Here is a 14,603-nt window from a genome sequence, read left to right as displayed (position 1 = left end):
CCTAATTTAATATTTAAGATAAAAAATAAATGAAACCAGTGTTTGCATTTCTGTAGTAGGATCAAAACATGTCATAAAGTAATATAGAGATAACCAATCCAAATCTTGTTCCCTGAAGGCTTGTCAAGTTTTAATGTGAGATAGATTTGATGTGGTGTAGTGTGAGACCTACATAAAATGAACTCCACATGAATATTTAGATTATGTTTCAGTCAAAGCTTTATACAGATACTGCACAAATACATAGTCTATAAAATGTTTACATAGTCTATAGGTGTTTTGTCTGACCAATAAGAGCATTAGGGAAGTTTAAAATATATTTTGTTAAGCTGACACACTATAAAGCGTGTGCCAGCAAAAGCAAGCAGAGGCTGTCCATTGATATGTGAATTTGTGTTTCTTCTGGGAGAAAACCAAAGTCTGATGTTTGTCTTGGTACCTTTGGTACTTCTGTCTGAAATGATTAGCTCACTCCAAAAGATGGTATGTTCAGTGCTGGTGTTAATCAGTCTTTTGGTGAGCTCTCTAAACAAATCCCTTCTGTATTCTATTTTGTATAATTTTGCAAAGTAAATTAACTCCACGTTTTCAAAAAAGTGATATATATATATACAGTGGATATAAAAAGTCTAAACACCCCTGTTAAAATGTCAGGTTTCTGTGATGTAAAAAAATTAGACAGAGATAAATAATTTCAGAACTTTTTCCACCTTTAATGTAACCTATAAATTGTACAACTCAGTTGAACAACAAACGGAAATCTTTTAGGTGGAGGGAAGTAGAAATAAAAAACTAAAGTAATACGGTTGCATAAGTTTGCACACCCTTAAACTAATACTTTGTTGAAGCCCCTTTTGATTTGATGACAGCACTCAGTCATTTGGGTATGAGTCTATCAGCATGGCACATCTTTACTTGGCAATATTTGCCCACTCTTTCTTGCAAAAACACTTCAAATCTTTCAGATTGTGAGGGCATCTCCTGTGCACAGCCCTCTTCAGATCACCCCACAGATTTTCAATCGGATTCAGGTCTGGGCTCTGGCTGGGCCATTCCAAAACTTTAATATTCTTCTGGTGAAGCCATTCCTTTGTTGATTTGGATGTATGCTTTGGGTCGTTGTCATGCTGAAGGATGAAGTTCCTCTTCATGTTCAGCTGGATCAGAGCAGGTAAGTAAAACATGTTTGTTATTTTAAAAAAAGGTAGGTTTACAATCAATTTTAAGTGTAAGATCACCTTTTCAGAAAAAAATTAAATATGCTCCCAAGCCTTAAAGTGTTACTAAACCCAGGACCCTGCATCCACTATATCTGGTCTTCCACAGTACACAGAACATGGAAATGCAATTATTTTAGTAAATATAAACTGCTAAATACCTTTTCTCATCAGCAGTTAGAGCAGTCTTGTGACTTCAGCAGAGCACTGGTAAAGCTTGTAGGAGGAGTTTTCTCTCTGCTCTAGGGGGATGCAAAACCCCTGACCTCTGTCTGAACAGTGCTGATTGGCCATGTGCTGATCACATGCACTCTCCCAAGAAAAAAAAAAACCTCTCTAGCAATACATACCAAACTGAGCATGTGCAAAATGCCTACGGTTCAGTCTGTCTTATCAGGAGATAAGAGGTGGTCAATCAATCAGGATCAAATGGCCTTTTTACACAATGTAGAGATTAACCCCTTAGATTCCACAGTGAGTATAACAAGCATGCTTTACTACATATAGGGGCTGATTTTACTGTTGTGGGTTTAATAACACTTTAACCCCCCCCTCCTGGTCCCCATTGTACTTACCTCCATAAGTGATGGGCTGTCAGTGCCCATGGTGCAGTGATCCAGGGGTTTGAAAAACCCCTCTTCCCTCTCTTCTCTGTGCGACTGTCCAGTTCCAACCCAAAGTGATGCTCTGTGCCGGCACTGACCAATCAGAACTGCTGAAAAAGAAGGAAATAACAGGCATCTTGAGTGCCTACTCTTAGGCATAACTAGTACATACCATTTTCTACCTGTACAAGATCAATGTCAAAGAAAAGCAAGAATAGAGAATTTCTACAAATGTACCAAACCCTAAGGGAGCTGTAATCAAGCAAAGAAATGCACCAAAGGATTGCTCGCTGAAGCCGGCTCTGTCTAGGAAGGGTGTGGAAGTCTCAAATGAATTGGTCATGATGAACAGTAAGCTAACATTTCTAGACCATTAATTGCTTATCTGGCAGTGAAAACAGCAGTGAAATGCATGTTTCTATTCAGAGGCTGTAAAATGATAATGCTTGTGTTAATGCATTTTCTGTTGGTGGAGCCTAATGGAAGATTTGTATAAAATATATTGTTTATAGTACATTTTGTTAAAACACACGTAAATAGCTTTTGCTACGTGAGCTGAAATATAATATGTGTAGGTCAATTTATTTAAAAGAGACATTTTTTAGCTTGTTTATGAAATAGAATCTGCATTGTTTGTGCTCCAGCCACAAGCTAGAATGGCTACATAGTAATGATAATAGAAACATTACTGGTATTGTCTTTCTCTGGAGTGGTGGGTAACTAGAAAGAATACAGTAGCAATTGTACAGTTGTTTTGACAGTCCTAATCTGCCTAGATCTATGTTCATAGCCAACTGAGACCGCAATCACTGCCACTAGTCCTCATGCACATTGGATGTTTTTACAGCGGCTGTTTTTGGCTTTTAGTGTTTTTTTCTACAGCCAGTAAAGGTTATCCTATGTGTCCATGCACACATAGGCTTTAATCAGCGTTTTTTTGGCTGGAAACCCCCCCCCAGAACTAGTAGGTTTCTAGAGGAGTTTTTTTAGCTGTAAGTGTCCATGCGCACGTTTTTTGGCTGGAAAAAAAACAGGACTAGTGGGTTTCTAGAGGAATTTTTTAGCTGTAAAAATGCTCTAACTCTGAAAAACGCGGCAAAACACAGCAAACCGGCATTTTTGGACATTTTGTGACAAAAAAAATTAGTTTTTAAAAACAAAAACCGCTAAAAATGCAAATGCGGGAAAACGCTGCTAATCGTGGCAAAAACACTGCTAAGTGCTAATGCAAAAATGCTAAAAAAAGCTGAAAAACTCATGTTTTTAACGTGACTTACACAGCTAACGTTACCAGCGTTATCAAAATGTCCAGTGTGCATGAGGACTTAAAATGCTCTAACGCTGGAAAACATGGCAAAATGCAGCAAACCGGTGTTTTGGGGTCAAAACAGTGAAAATAATTAACGAGCGCTTGGAGATAGATGACAAGCAGCTAGCATGAAAGGCACAAACCCCAAACCTTCACACTAAAAATGATAACACATGCAGCGCTACAAAAGGTTAATATATGTTGTATAAAGGATAATAAGTGATGGGCTACTGGTGCTTAAAAGTGATTGGAAAACGTCCTCATATCATGATACAATAGTCCCAGTAAACAGTGCAAAGGTGGTCGACTCCGTGCTGAAAGGTGTATAATATTATGCACTCACCAGAAAGCGCATAATATGCGCATTTGAGTTGTCAGACCACTCCTGGTCCTAGAAAGCTGAAACAGTGTAGATCATCTGGCAGGCTGTCACTCTGATGGGGATACACCTTTCCTTAACCAGCAGGGGGATTCCAGACATCCAGAAATACTCTTTTGTTATTCTGAAGAAAGCTGTTTGTTTGTCTGTGTCCATGGTGTTTTGGGGTGTTTGTTATTTCTTTTTGTGTAAAAAAACGCTAAAAAGAATAAATGCAGAAAAACTCACCTAAAGGCTAATGCAAAACGCTAAAAAACACTGAAAAACTCACTTTTTTAATGTGACTTTACACATCTAATGCTGCCAGCATTATTGAAATGCCCAGTGTGCATGGAGCCTAAAGTTATTTACTGTGTTAACTATAGATTATCATAGGAAATTAAAAATGTGGGAGATACCATTCATTTTGCTAACTAAAAATATTTTGAGGTGCAAGATTTTTGAAAACACTTAGGGTTGATTTAGAATGGAAAGAAGATGTCACTCCACTGAGGTACGCACACTGTGGCCCACATTTTACTGCCCATTCATAGAATGTAAGCTGTGGTGCAGCTGGTCTGCATATTGCAGCAGAGAGAAGATTGTGATCGGAAGAGTGCAATAGAACCATAAAGCTGCTTTTTATACAACCAGTGCTAACGATAACATATGTGCTACAAGTGAAATACAGCAAAAATGTCCACAATCTTTTTGTGTAACTGTGTTTCATTCACTGCATAACAAATTGTACAGCACATTAAATTATTTATGCTTCAACTGTGTTATCCACCACCACCCTCAGAAAGGCTCACTCATCAGATGGGATGGACCTCAAATTATAATGGTTTACATTTTCACCCATACCTTCAGATCTTTCACTGGAAAAAAACATCTCCATATAAGGATATAACACAAAATAGAATACAACATTGTAATACTGTTTTTTTTTTTTTAAAGAGTAATAAATGACTGGAAATGCTAATGATTAGAACCTCCTTAAAGTGGTAGTAAACAGCATAAAAAAATAATTCTCTGCAAGACAATGGCATAATGTGCTAGTATTCATCACATACTAGCATGTTATATAAACCTTACCTTAAAACAAAGCCCTCCAGCGGTGCACTGTCACCGCTGTAAAGGCTTCCATCTTCACCCTGTCTTCCTTCCAGGTTCATGATCTCCAGCCATCTGACTGGCTGAACTGAGCTGACGTCTCAGGCCACGGCACAGTGCTCTGAAGGAATGGCACGGGTATTGCCATTCTTTCAGAGCTCATGCAACAGCTACAAAAAAACCCAAAATATCTCCTAAACAGTGCACATTTACATAGTTGCATAGTTAGTATGGCTGAAAAAAGACAAAAGTCCATCCAGTTCAACCATTAAAAAAAAAGTTATAATCCTACACCCACAGTTGATCCAGAAGAAAGCAAAAAAAACCCCCATCAAAGCATGATCCAATTTGCTCCTGCAGGGAAAAATATTCCTTCCTGGTCCCGTGAGAGGCAATCGGATATTCCCTGGATCAACTTTACCTATAAATGTTAGTATCCACTTTTATTCTGTGTATCTAGGAAAGACTCCAGGCCTTTCTTAAAGCAATCCATTGAGCTAGCCAGAACCAACTCTTGAGGGAGTCTATTCCACATTTTCACAGCTGTCACTGTAAAGAAACCTTTACGTGTTTGGAGATTAAATTTCTTTTCCTCCAGACGTAAAGAGTGCCCCCTTGTCTTCTGTGATGACCTCAGGGTGAATAGCTCTACAGCGCGTTCACTATATGAACCACTGATGTATTTATACATGTTCATCATATCCCCCCTTATTCTTCTCTTCTCAAGAGAGAATAAATTCAGTTCCTCTAATCTTTCCTCATAGCTGAACTCCTCCATGCCTCATATCAGTTTGGTTTCCCTTATTTGTATTTTCTCCAGTTCCCCAATGTTCTTTTTGTGAATTAGTGCCCAAAACTGAACTGCATATTCCAGATGAGGTCTTACTAATGATTTAGGAGATATTAATTTTACTTACAGGTAAGCTTTATTATAATCTTGCTTGTAGGTAAAAATTAACAAAGTGGGTTTACTACCACTTTAAGACATATGCAGATGGAACCTGTCTTATTAAAACTTCAGGTATCTAGGGTCTGGTGTTCTCTTTTACTATTGATATGTTGTGTCATCATGCCAAGATCAATAGAGCTCTCTAAGGCCCTCAAAAAGAAAGTTGTGGATACCTATGAGTTTGGCAAGTGATTTAAAAAGATTGTCAAATGATCTGAAATCAATCATTCCACTGTAAGGAAACTAATCTGAAAGTGGCATAGATTTCAAATGACTGCTACTTTGTCCAGGACTGCCTCGCCCAGCAAATTCAGACCAAGAGTTGACCTCTTGATGCATCTACATACAGAATTGGATTGCACCAATTCAAACTGCATGAGTGTTGTGTTAGGAAAAATCCTTTGCTTTCTAAAAAGATTATTAGACTAGGATTATGGTTTGCATTTGAACATATAGGCAAAAACAAGACCTTTTGGATCTATGTGCTGAAGACTGATCAGTTAAGGATAGAGTTGTTTGGTCACAGGAAAAACACTTCAAACCAAACATATATGAAGAGAATAAACTTTTCTGATATCAAGACTTCAACTCAGAGCACCGCAGTCAATCACAGAGAGGGTGTGTGTTTGTGTGTGGGGGGGGGGGGATAAGAATCTTAATGGGGAGAACACATAAATATGTGACATCGTTAGCATGCATGGAAATCCTAGGGAAGCCAGACGGCTGCATTCACACCTGAGCAGTGCAATTTTCAGTTGTTCTCTGTTTTTTTTTTGAGCATTTTTGAAAGCATACACAAGCATTTCAGGAGTGTATTATAAGCATTTTACAGTAGGGGGACCAGTTTATTCTGGCTCAAAAATGCCTGAAATATGTCTGCAAAGATTGCTAGAAAACACATGATATGAGCATTTTCAAGCATTCCCATTTAAGTTTTTGGGGCCAAAACATCCAAATCTGCCTCAAAAATAGCTTTTGAAGCTCCTGGAGTTGTCCTACAGGCATCTGAGCTCCCATATGTGAACTGTCATCATTGATATACATTGGATTTTGGACACTGAGCATTCTCAAGCTGCAAGCTACAAACCGCTGAGGTGTGAATGGGACCTACGATGCAAATACTCCCTATTACCCTACAGTGTAATACGTTCACACCACTCCACCGCACAGTGTAATAGCTACATGTTTTCCAGCTTTAGTGTATTACCTTCATATTACTCTGCGTAACATTGTAATAGCTTCTCATTGTGCTACCCTGCATTGCAATGACTTCCCATTATTCCATCCTAACACCTGGGTTCCAGCGCACTGCCTGAAATTGTGCAGCCAGTGCCTTGCTTTGTTGGGAAGAGTGATCTCCTCTCTAACAGATAAATTATAGTTCTGTGGGGGGGGGAGGGAACTTTATGGATGTGGGTGCTCAGATAAGTAAAACTACTGGCCCTGACACATGCTGGGTGTTATCATTGCTGGCCCTGACACTTGCTGAGATTTATCATTGCTGGGGCCTATCATTGCAGGTCCTAACACATGCTGGAGGCTTTTGCTGGGGGTTATGATTGCTTCCCTAACATTTGCTGGGAGTTATTGTTGGTCACCCTGACATATAGGAGGTTATTGCTGGGGGGTTATCATTGCCTTCCTTTACATTTGCTGGAGGTTATTGCTGGCCTTGACACATGCTGGAAGATATTGATGGGGTTATCATTGCTAGCCATAACACTCTTTGGGGGTTAATGCAGACCCTGATGCATGCTGGGGGCTATCATTTCTGTGACCAATTATTATTACAGGTACTTATGTAGAACAGTTAATTTACACAGCGCTTTACACATATATTGTACATTCACATCAGTCACTAACCCTCAAGGAGCTTACAATCTAAGGTCCCTAACTCACATTCATACATACACTAGGGCCAATTTAGCAAGTTAACCTACCAGCGTGTTTTTGGGGTGTGGAAGAAAACCAGAGTATCCAGAGGAAACCCACACAGGCAAAGGGAGAACATGCAAACTCCAGACAGGTAGTGCTGTGGTTGCGATTCAAACCATAGACCCTGGTACTGCCAGAAAGAAGTGCTAACCATTTACCTACTGTGCTGCCCAATGGTGAGAGTTTTTATTGCTGCCACTGGCAAAGAGTGGGGTTTCTTACTCTCACAATTTGTTTTGTGTACCCCCAGACCCTATTGTGTCTAAGTCATAGCAAATCAAAAGGGGTAAAGGTGGTACATTACAATCCTTACTCCATAAACCAAAACCTACTTTATTGATCACTTTAGTCCCTTTAGGATGAGCGGCAGGCAGCCCATGCAGTGTACCACAATTCTTCTTTATCCCTTTAAGGTGGGAGGCAGACATCCCACGTTATTCGCCACATTTATTTTCCTTTTTAAGAGGCAGGAGTTCCACATAATATACCACATTTTTCTTCTGAAGCCCTTCAAGGCTGGCACCAGGCAGCCCGCATAGTGCGCCACATTTATCTTCTCAAGCTCCTAAAGGTAGGCACTAGGCAGCCACATAACACACCACATTTTTATTCTCAAGTCTTCTTCTTCTCTTAAGTGTTACTCCCACTGACTCCATTTTTAGAACTGATTTTTTTCTTTTGCTGATCAGTAAAGGACACTGTGACATACTTCTGACAATGGCACTTTACTCTCAACAACACTAGCACAGCACTGCCCCCCAACGAAAACAAATCGCCTGGGCCTGCCCCCGAGGAAGGAAAACTAAAGGCTTTGTTCGTTAAAAGTTTACCCTTCTCCATTAGCCAGGACAAAGTGGCAGTTATCTGCCCTGAATACAGGGAGCAAAGTGCACATTGCGAAAACGTAAGGCTGTGCTACCAGGACAACTAAACAGTGCTCAAATTCTTACAAATGTCCATTTGTAACTGGTTCTCCTTAGTCTCAGATATAGTATGCAAGCCATACTAGCCACTGTGCCCTTACCACATGCTACTAACACACAGAAAATACTTTATTTTACCAGACTGAGCACTGTTCAGTGGCTTTTACTACTTCAGTATCAGTATATGATGAAGTTAACTGTTAGCAGCTGCCATTTTGTTTTACTGTAGAAAAAGACTCTTCTCCTAGTTTAACTTCAGTGATGTTTAAATGTTTATCTTGGAGTGAAATGAAACCTGGCATGGCGCGTAAACAAGCTCAGAAAAACAGCTGAAGGCTTTTTTCTTTTTTGTAACCAATGTAATGATATATTGGAGCTGAACCTGAACTGGAGTTGAACTGGGGCAACATTACCACAAGTTCTGCTCTGAAAGTGGAAATCTTTAGACAGGCTATCTTCTCACTGTTTACCACGACTACTTTTCTTGTCAATGCCTCATTTCCACATCAGCTTCACTCCATGCATCATCGTCGAAGACTTCTCCGTACCTGCAATATACTTCGTACTCACCATGATTAGTTCTAATGTTCATCAAGCCGCTAGTTAATGTTCTATCATATCTTTCCAAAACCGCTCAGTTTGTTTTTACTGGCTGCTCAGAAAGCTGTAGAAAACTTTAAAAATTCACACTCTTTTTCTGTAATTTTCCGTGGGTTTTGGATGATTATAGAATTACATAAAATTGGATTCATCGTAAAAGTGATTCTAAAAAGTCAAAGGTGTGATGAAGCCTAATTCTTCAAGAGGCACACAATAATTAATTACATGAACACTTTTTAAGAAATGTACCAGCAATGTATTATTTTGAAATTTTTGAAGGAGAATTACAGACAGCAGCAAAACACTGGTTATAAAAATGAGGTGTAACAAATTCTTGAATAAACAGCTGTAAGTTTACTTTTAAGAACTTTATTTTAAAAGACTTAAATTGAATGTTAAGCCACATCCCTGAATACTGCAACCACGTAGAGAAAAAATGAATATTACAGATATATTTTTAAAATGAGGAGGAAACCAAGGTATTTACTTAATGTGATTTAAGTTCCCCTTATTATTAAGTTACCTTGATTGGCATAAAAGCTCAATGTGCGTAATCTGTTCTTATTGTTGAAGCAATACGGGTGGTAAATGATATAAAAACAACTAAGTTATTTTCCTATAATATGCTTAATTGCATATCTGCGCAACTTTTTAGTTGGTGCTTTAAAACTAATAGGATATGGTTCTTTTTCAACAACCAACAGGATTACATTTGCTTAAAAGGGGATATTGCATGATAAAACCTTCCTGTTGTCTGAAAATGCAAAAGGACTGAGATATATAGATACACATACACACATAAGATATGAAAGGGGGGGGGGTTGGGTTTTACAGCACAAATTATTACTCTATTAAAGAATAATTCAGCAACTTGAGTCATCCCTGCCCTTTTAGTCATTCACCTGAACTATGCATTAGGAATAAAGATATGTCTGTGTTCAATGGCTTCCATATATACAACGCATGGGATACTAATGAGGTGTAACCATGTTAACTCTTACATGTTCATAATAAACTCTTGCTTACAAAACAGGGATTCTTAGTTCACATATATTGAAATTCATGTTCAAGTTGGCTAGCTCTGTCACAGCGATCCTTCCCTTGCCAGTCCCTACTCTACCTTGCAGATTGTCTGCCTCTTACTTACTAAATATCATACTGTTAAGAGCAAGGACATATAATGCCAATATGGGGCAAACAGGCACAGTGGAGGTGAGGTACAGACCAATATCGGTGATACATGTCAACAATGGGAAAAGACACAAAGTGTAAGAGAGCGGACAGCACCAACAGATAAAGAGTTAGATATGTATGTAACCAAAAACACCAAAATAAAAGGGGATTACAGCACAGAGAGCTGCCAACCCTTATAATTACTGACCTGCACTATGCAGTAGAAATGGAGATATCTGTGTTCTTAAAATAGGTGGTTTGATATATGTTGTACTCACTGCAATCTATAGAAAGCGTCATGGAGCTCTGTGCTAAGTGCCGAGAAGACAAGCCACCAAAAGGGGTGCTAGTCTCTAAATGCTCATCCCAGCAGCCTAGCAAAATAGGACCAGAGGAGGGCTGAGTAGCAGCCTGGGTGTGATAGCTAGCAGGTTAAACTGTGGTCAGGAGCTGAAAGGCTCTGGTTTTGTTGTTTTATTTAGGAGATTTGAACTTGGATGGAGTTAGGGGTGTACTGGCTACCCAAAGGTACTGATGAACTGAGGACAAGTTCCTGGAACTATTTACAATCCTTCACTGCAGCACAGTCTCTGTTGGAGAGCTAGATAATGTCTATTTATGTACTTCCCCAGACCCTAGATGAACTTCTCTTCACCCAGCAATTTGGAGGCATCCCTGAACAGAGGATCTGGTGTCTGTTACTTTAAAACGGACAGTCCCAAATAGGCAGCAAATCTGGTTTCCCACTACAGCGCTCCTTCCTCTATCTGCCCAGGGGGGTGCAGATGTACTCAGTCAGATCCTCTCCTGTACCGCTGGTGGGTTGGTGGCTGCTACCAGGCCTATCAGCAGGGCCACTCCTTTTCTGCCATACAGGTGGTCCTCGCTCTGGGGGCCAGTGAGCGCTGAGCTTTCCTCCTTTCCAGCTCCAGGCAGGCCGCATGTGATGGACTATTCTTTTACTTTTGTGTTGTTTTGTTTGTGGCCAAACAGTCAACTCACCAGCTTTATCCACCATTTGGAGTTCCTGTGCCCACGGGGGGGGGGGGGGGGGATGATATGGATCTCAGCAGGGAACAAAGTCAGCATTGTAGCATTGTCTTTTGTGGCTGTGAAAGACCAGACCAGTTCTTAGCAGGAAGTTGGGGGGTGGGGACAATTGAAAGGGCCATGTGGTCTCTGGATGAATAGGAGAACTTGAGAGAGGAAGTCAGAGTCTCTCCTGGCCGAGCCCTAACTCTAGGACTCTAGGAGATGCATTGAACTGTGTTTTGCTGGGACTTGTGGTCCCATATTGCCTGTGTAGTCTTCAAGCTTGAACCCTTCCAAAACAGGTTTCCATTGACATAAGTCCACCATCCATATCCCTGTCCGGTTCCTCTTCCATTAGTTGAACCTATCCCAGGCCCACCATTGACTGATCTTGTTGCCCTACCTCACCATGATATCACACCACTGCAATTTTCTGAAGCCTGAAAGGATTCTGCTGCTGGACATCCAAAAGAAAGTGTCCACCTCACCCATGCAGTGACATGCACCCCTCAAGAAGGACCCTGAATTCTGCAGTAAGAAAGAGAGGAGGCTTGGAATACTCATCCTCTGCATCACTTGACCACAAATTTAGATCAGTATTTGGGGTGTTTTGTGTAGTTATATTTAATGACTACAGTGATTAAGTACAGGAAAGTGTGGAGCATTATTTGCAAGGTGCAAAGGGGCTTCCTTGGCCAGAGTTTTTCTTTTATTGGTTTGTGCTTATGCTATTTAGGGCTATGCTGTCCTAGTAACAGTTAACCAACAGCTAGGGAAAAAAACTTGACAGAAGCAGTGTTGTGTTTCATGCCAAAATTAGATTTACTTCTGTGAATAGTTCTATAAAACTGCAATACAATCACATAAACTGAAGTTACAATATGCTTGTATATATGTCTCTTATAAATGAAAAGAATGAACCACATTTCTTACAAACAACTACCTACAAATTATATTAAAAATAATGTAATGCGATCTAAATATACTGTATATATGACTTTGACAAACACAATGAAAACTTACAGGCATATGTGTATCGAAGGGAGGAAGGAGACCTTCACTGGTGTGGTCTTCTGGAAGCTAAATGAGAACTGCAGTGGTAGATGGGAAATATTTATTTTTAACAAGCATGAGACACTCCCTGTTCTTTATTGACAGGTACAAAAGAGAGCAGTTGCAGTGAATGCCCAATAGATGGCTCCCTACTCAACACAATGATGTGAATACAAAATATGGCCTTTTTAAAAGGACCACTATGAAGAAAAAAATGTATTTAATAACTAAAGTTTATATGTTTAATACATGTAATTATTGTATTTAGGTTATACATAGATTCCATGTTTTTTTATGTTTGCCTTTATTTTTTGACATTTACATTTAGGCTCCATGCACGCTGGCTTAAAAAAATGCCAGTGCTCTTGGCAGAAAAAAACGCAAATTTTAAGCGTTTTTTGTACTAGCATTTAGGAATGTTTAGTGTTTTATTTTTGCCAGAAAAATTCTCTCAAACACAAAACAGAAGGGTTTTTTTATCCTGCTTCTAAATATTGAGCTTAAAAAACACCTGTGTGCATGGACACATAAGATAATATTAGTTGCTTCTACAGGCAAAATGCTAAATTCCTCTAGGAGCAGTGTGTTTTTAGGTTAGTGTGCATGGAGGCTTAGTCTGTCCAACAAAAGTTTATACTTGAAAGTGGCGCCAACCTGATATCTACAATCAAGGGTCAAGAGAAGCTGCCCCTTTAGTGCAAACAAACACTATATATAAAACCAAAAACAATTAGGCACTACTCCTAAAATAAGTGATACCAATGACCTACTAAATAAAATAACAAAAAAAATATAGCACCAAGTTCACACATCACTGAGCAAAGTCGCAAAATCGTTTTCAGTGTCTGATGACGAATTTCTCCACAAATCATCACTCAATTCTGCAAGTGGTTCTGATTTACTATCGCTGTTCTCTAGCTGGTCTAAGACCGCTTTTGACCTAAAGGGACGCTTTTTGGGCGCCATGGACGTTTCTCAGTTTACAGACAGTAAGAACAGTAAAAATGCAGGAAGGGCACAGGACAAAGCACTCGGGACAAAATGTATGTGAAATGGTTTGATACAGTAATATTTTACTATGTCATTTTAGTGATTTTAGTGAATGTCACTTTTTGTCATTTTCAAATTTCCCGCCATTCCGTCCCCTGTACGTCCTGACGCTCGCAGGGGACGGAACCCAGAAGACGGATGCCGGCATCCGCCGGACTACATTGCCGGGGACACTGCAGGAAGGACATCGCGGGAGCGAAGGACAAGGTAAGTGATCGAGGGATCGCGGAGAAGCGCCGCATGGTAAGCCGAGTGTAGCTCGGGGTTACCGCTTGTGGTACTGAAACTTTACCCCGAGCTACACTTGGGAATACCGCCAGGGAGGTTAACTGCACAAGAGAAGTTCTACGTTGCAGGGGATTTTACTTCACATCTTAGTGCATGGGGTGTCTTTGCTGACTTTCATCATCCATCCATGAGCAAGCCAAAATGCTGTTTTTTTTTTATTTTCCTTGCACATAATTGAGTATTCTTTGCCTTTTATAAATCAACACCATTATGTATCACTGGGCATTAAAAAGAGGTAGTGTGCCCTGTCAGTTAAAGTGTCATCATCAGTACAATACCTCATTAAGGGTCATGGATTCTTGCAGTGGCTTTTCCCATTTTTCTGTCTTCTTGGCCATAGTTTACATCTTGCGATTCTTATCTTTTCTCACATTCTCTCAGCCTTACTGATTTAATGCAACTATTGCATGTGTTGGCCAATATATCTTTCTAACTAATTCTCACATTGGATCCTGTTTGGCATACAGTGTTTAGTCATCCATTTAATATACCCAGCACATTTTAAATGAGCAGTGTGTATTATTGTTGATACTATGGCATCCCTATATCATTCAAAAATCACCTGATAGCTTGATCTCAATACTCTGCTTTCATGCATACCTTCTTATATATATATCCTGCACCTTTTTTCAAGTACATGAAGCCTTTCCTGTTCTGTTTGTGACGGTGTATGTGTCCCTTAGGTTTCCCGCTCACTCTTGGTGAGGGACTGCAGGGTTTATGATTGATGTGTAGAAAACAAACATTTTGCTTTCCTGGAATCTTAACTCCTGTTCTGCCTCCTGGAGCCCAGAGTTTTTAATTTTTTTAGCTTTTGGTGGTAAAAAACCCCCATGCCTAGTTCCACATCGTATCTGCTGTATAGCCAACACAGCTACATTGTACTGTTCACTTGTTTATCCAGTCAGTAACATGCTTCCTGTATTAGAGTGCCTACATTCTGGATGAAGGAGCACAGGAGGCACCTTTGGGCAGTAGCACTGTCAGTCTGGGGGGAG

The 14,603-nt window shown here is 39.9% G+C and overlaps 1 protein-coding gene and 1 long non-coding RNA gene across 5 annotated transcripts in view; one reads left to right on the top strand and one right to left on the bottom strand.

Moving 5' to 3' along the window:
• The window catches only part of PIEZO2 (piezo type mechanosensitive ion channel component 2), a 439,610-nt gene that overhangs the window by 163,057 nt on the left and 261,950 nt on the right, over nt 1–14,603 (top strand). The window lies entirely within an intron of this gene.
• Nucleotides 693–12,301, bottom strand: LOC149467893 (uncharacterized). The gene is made up of 3 exons (XR_016311816.1): nt 12,238–12,301; nt 1,793–1,932; nt 693–1,157 (listed from the first exon to the last, which is right to left on the bottom strand). It is a non-coding gene; the product is annotated as an uncharacterized LOC149467893 (long non-coding RNA).

The sequence above is a fragment of the Staurois parvus genome, unplaced genomic scaffold (genome assembly GCF_062004578.1).
Source record: "Staurois parvus isolate SC_StPar_1 unplaced genomic scaffold, SC_StPar_1.0 ptg000097l, whole genome shotgun sequence".
Taxonomy (NCBI): Eukaryota; Metazoa; Chordata; class Amphibia; order Anura; family Ranidae; genus Staurois; species Staurois parvus.
The sequence above is the reverse complement of the archived record's forward strand: the minus strand, read 5'-3'. Positions and strand labels throughout refer to the sequence as shown.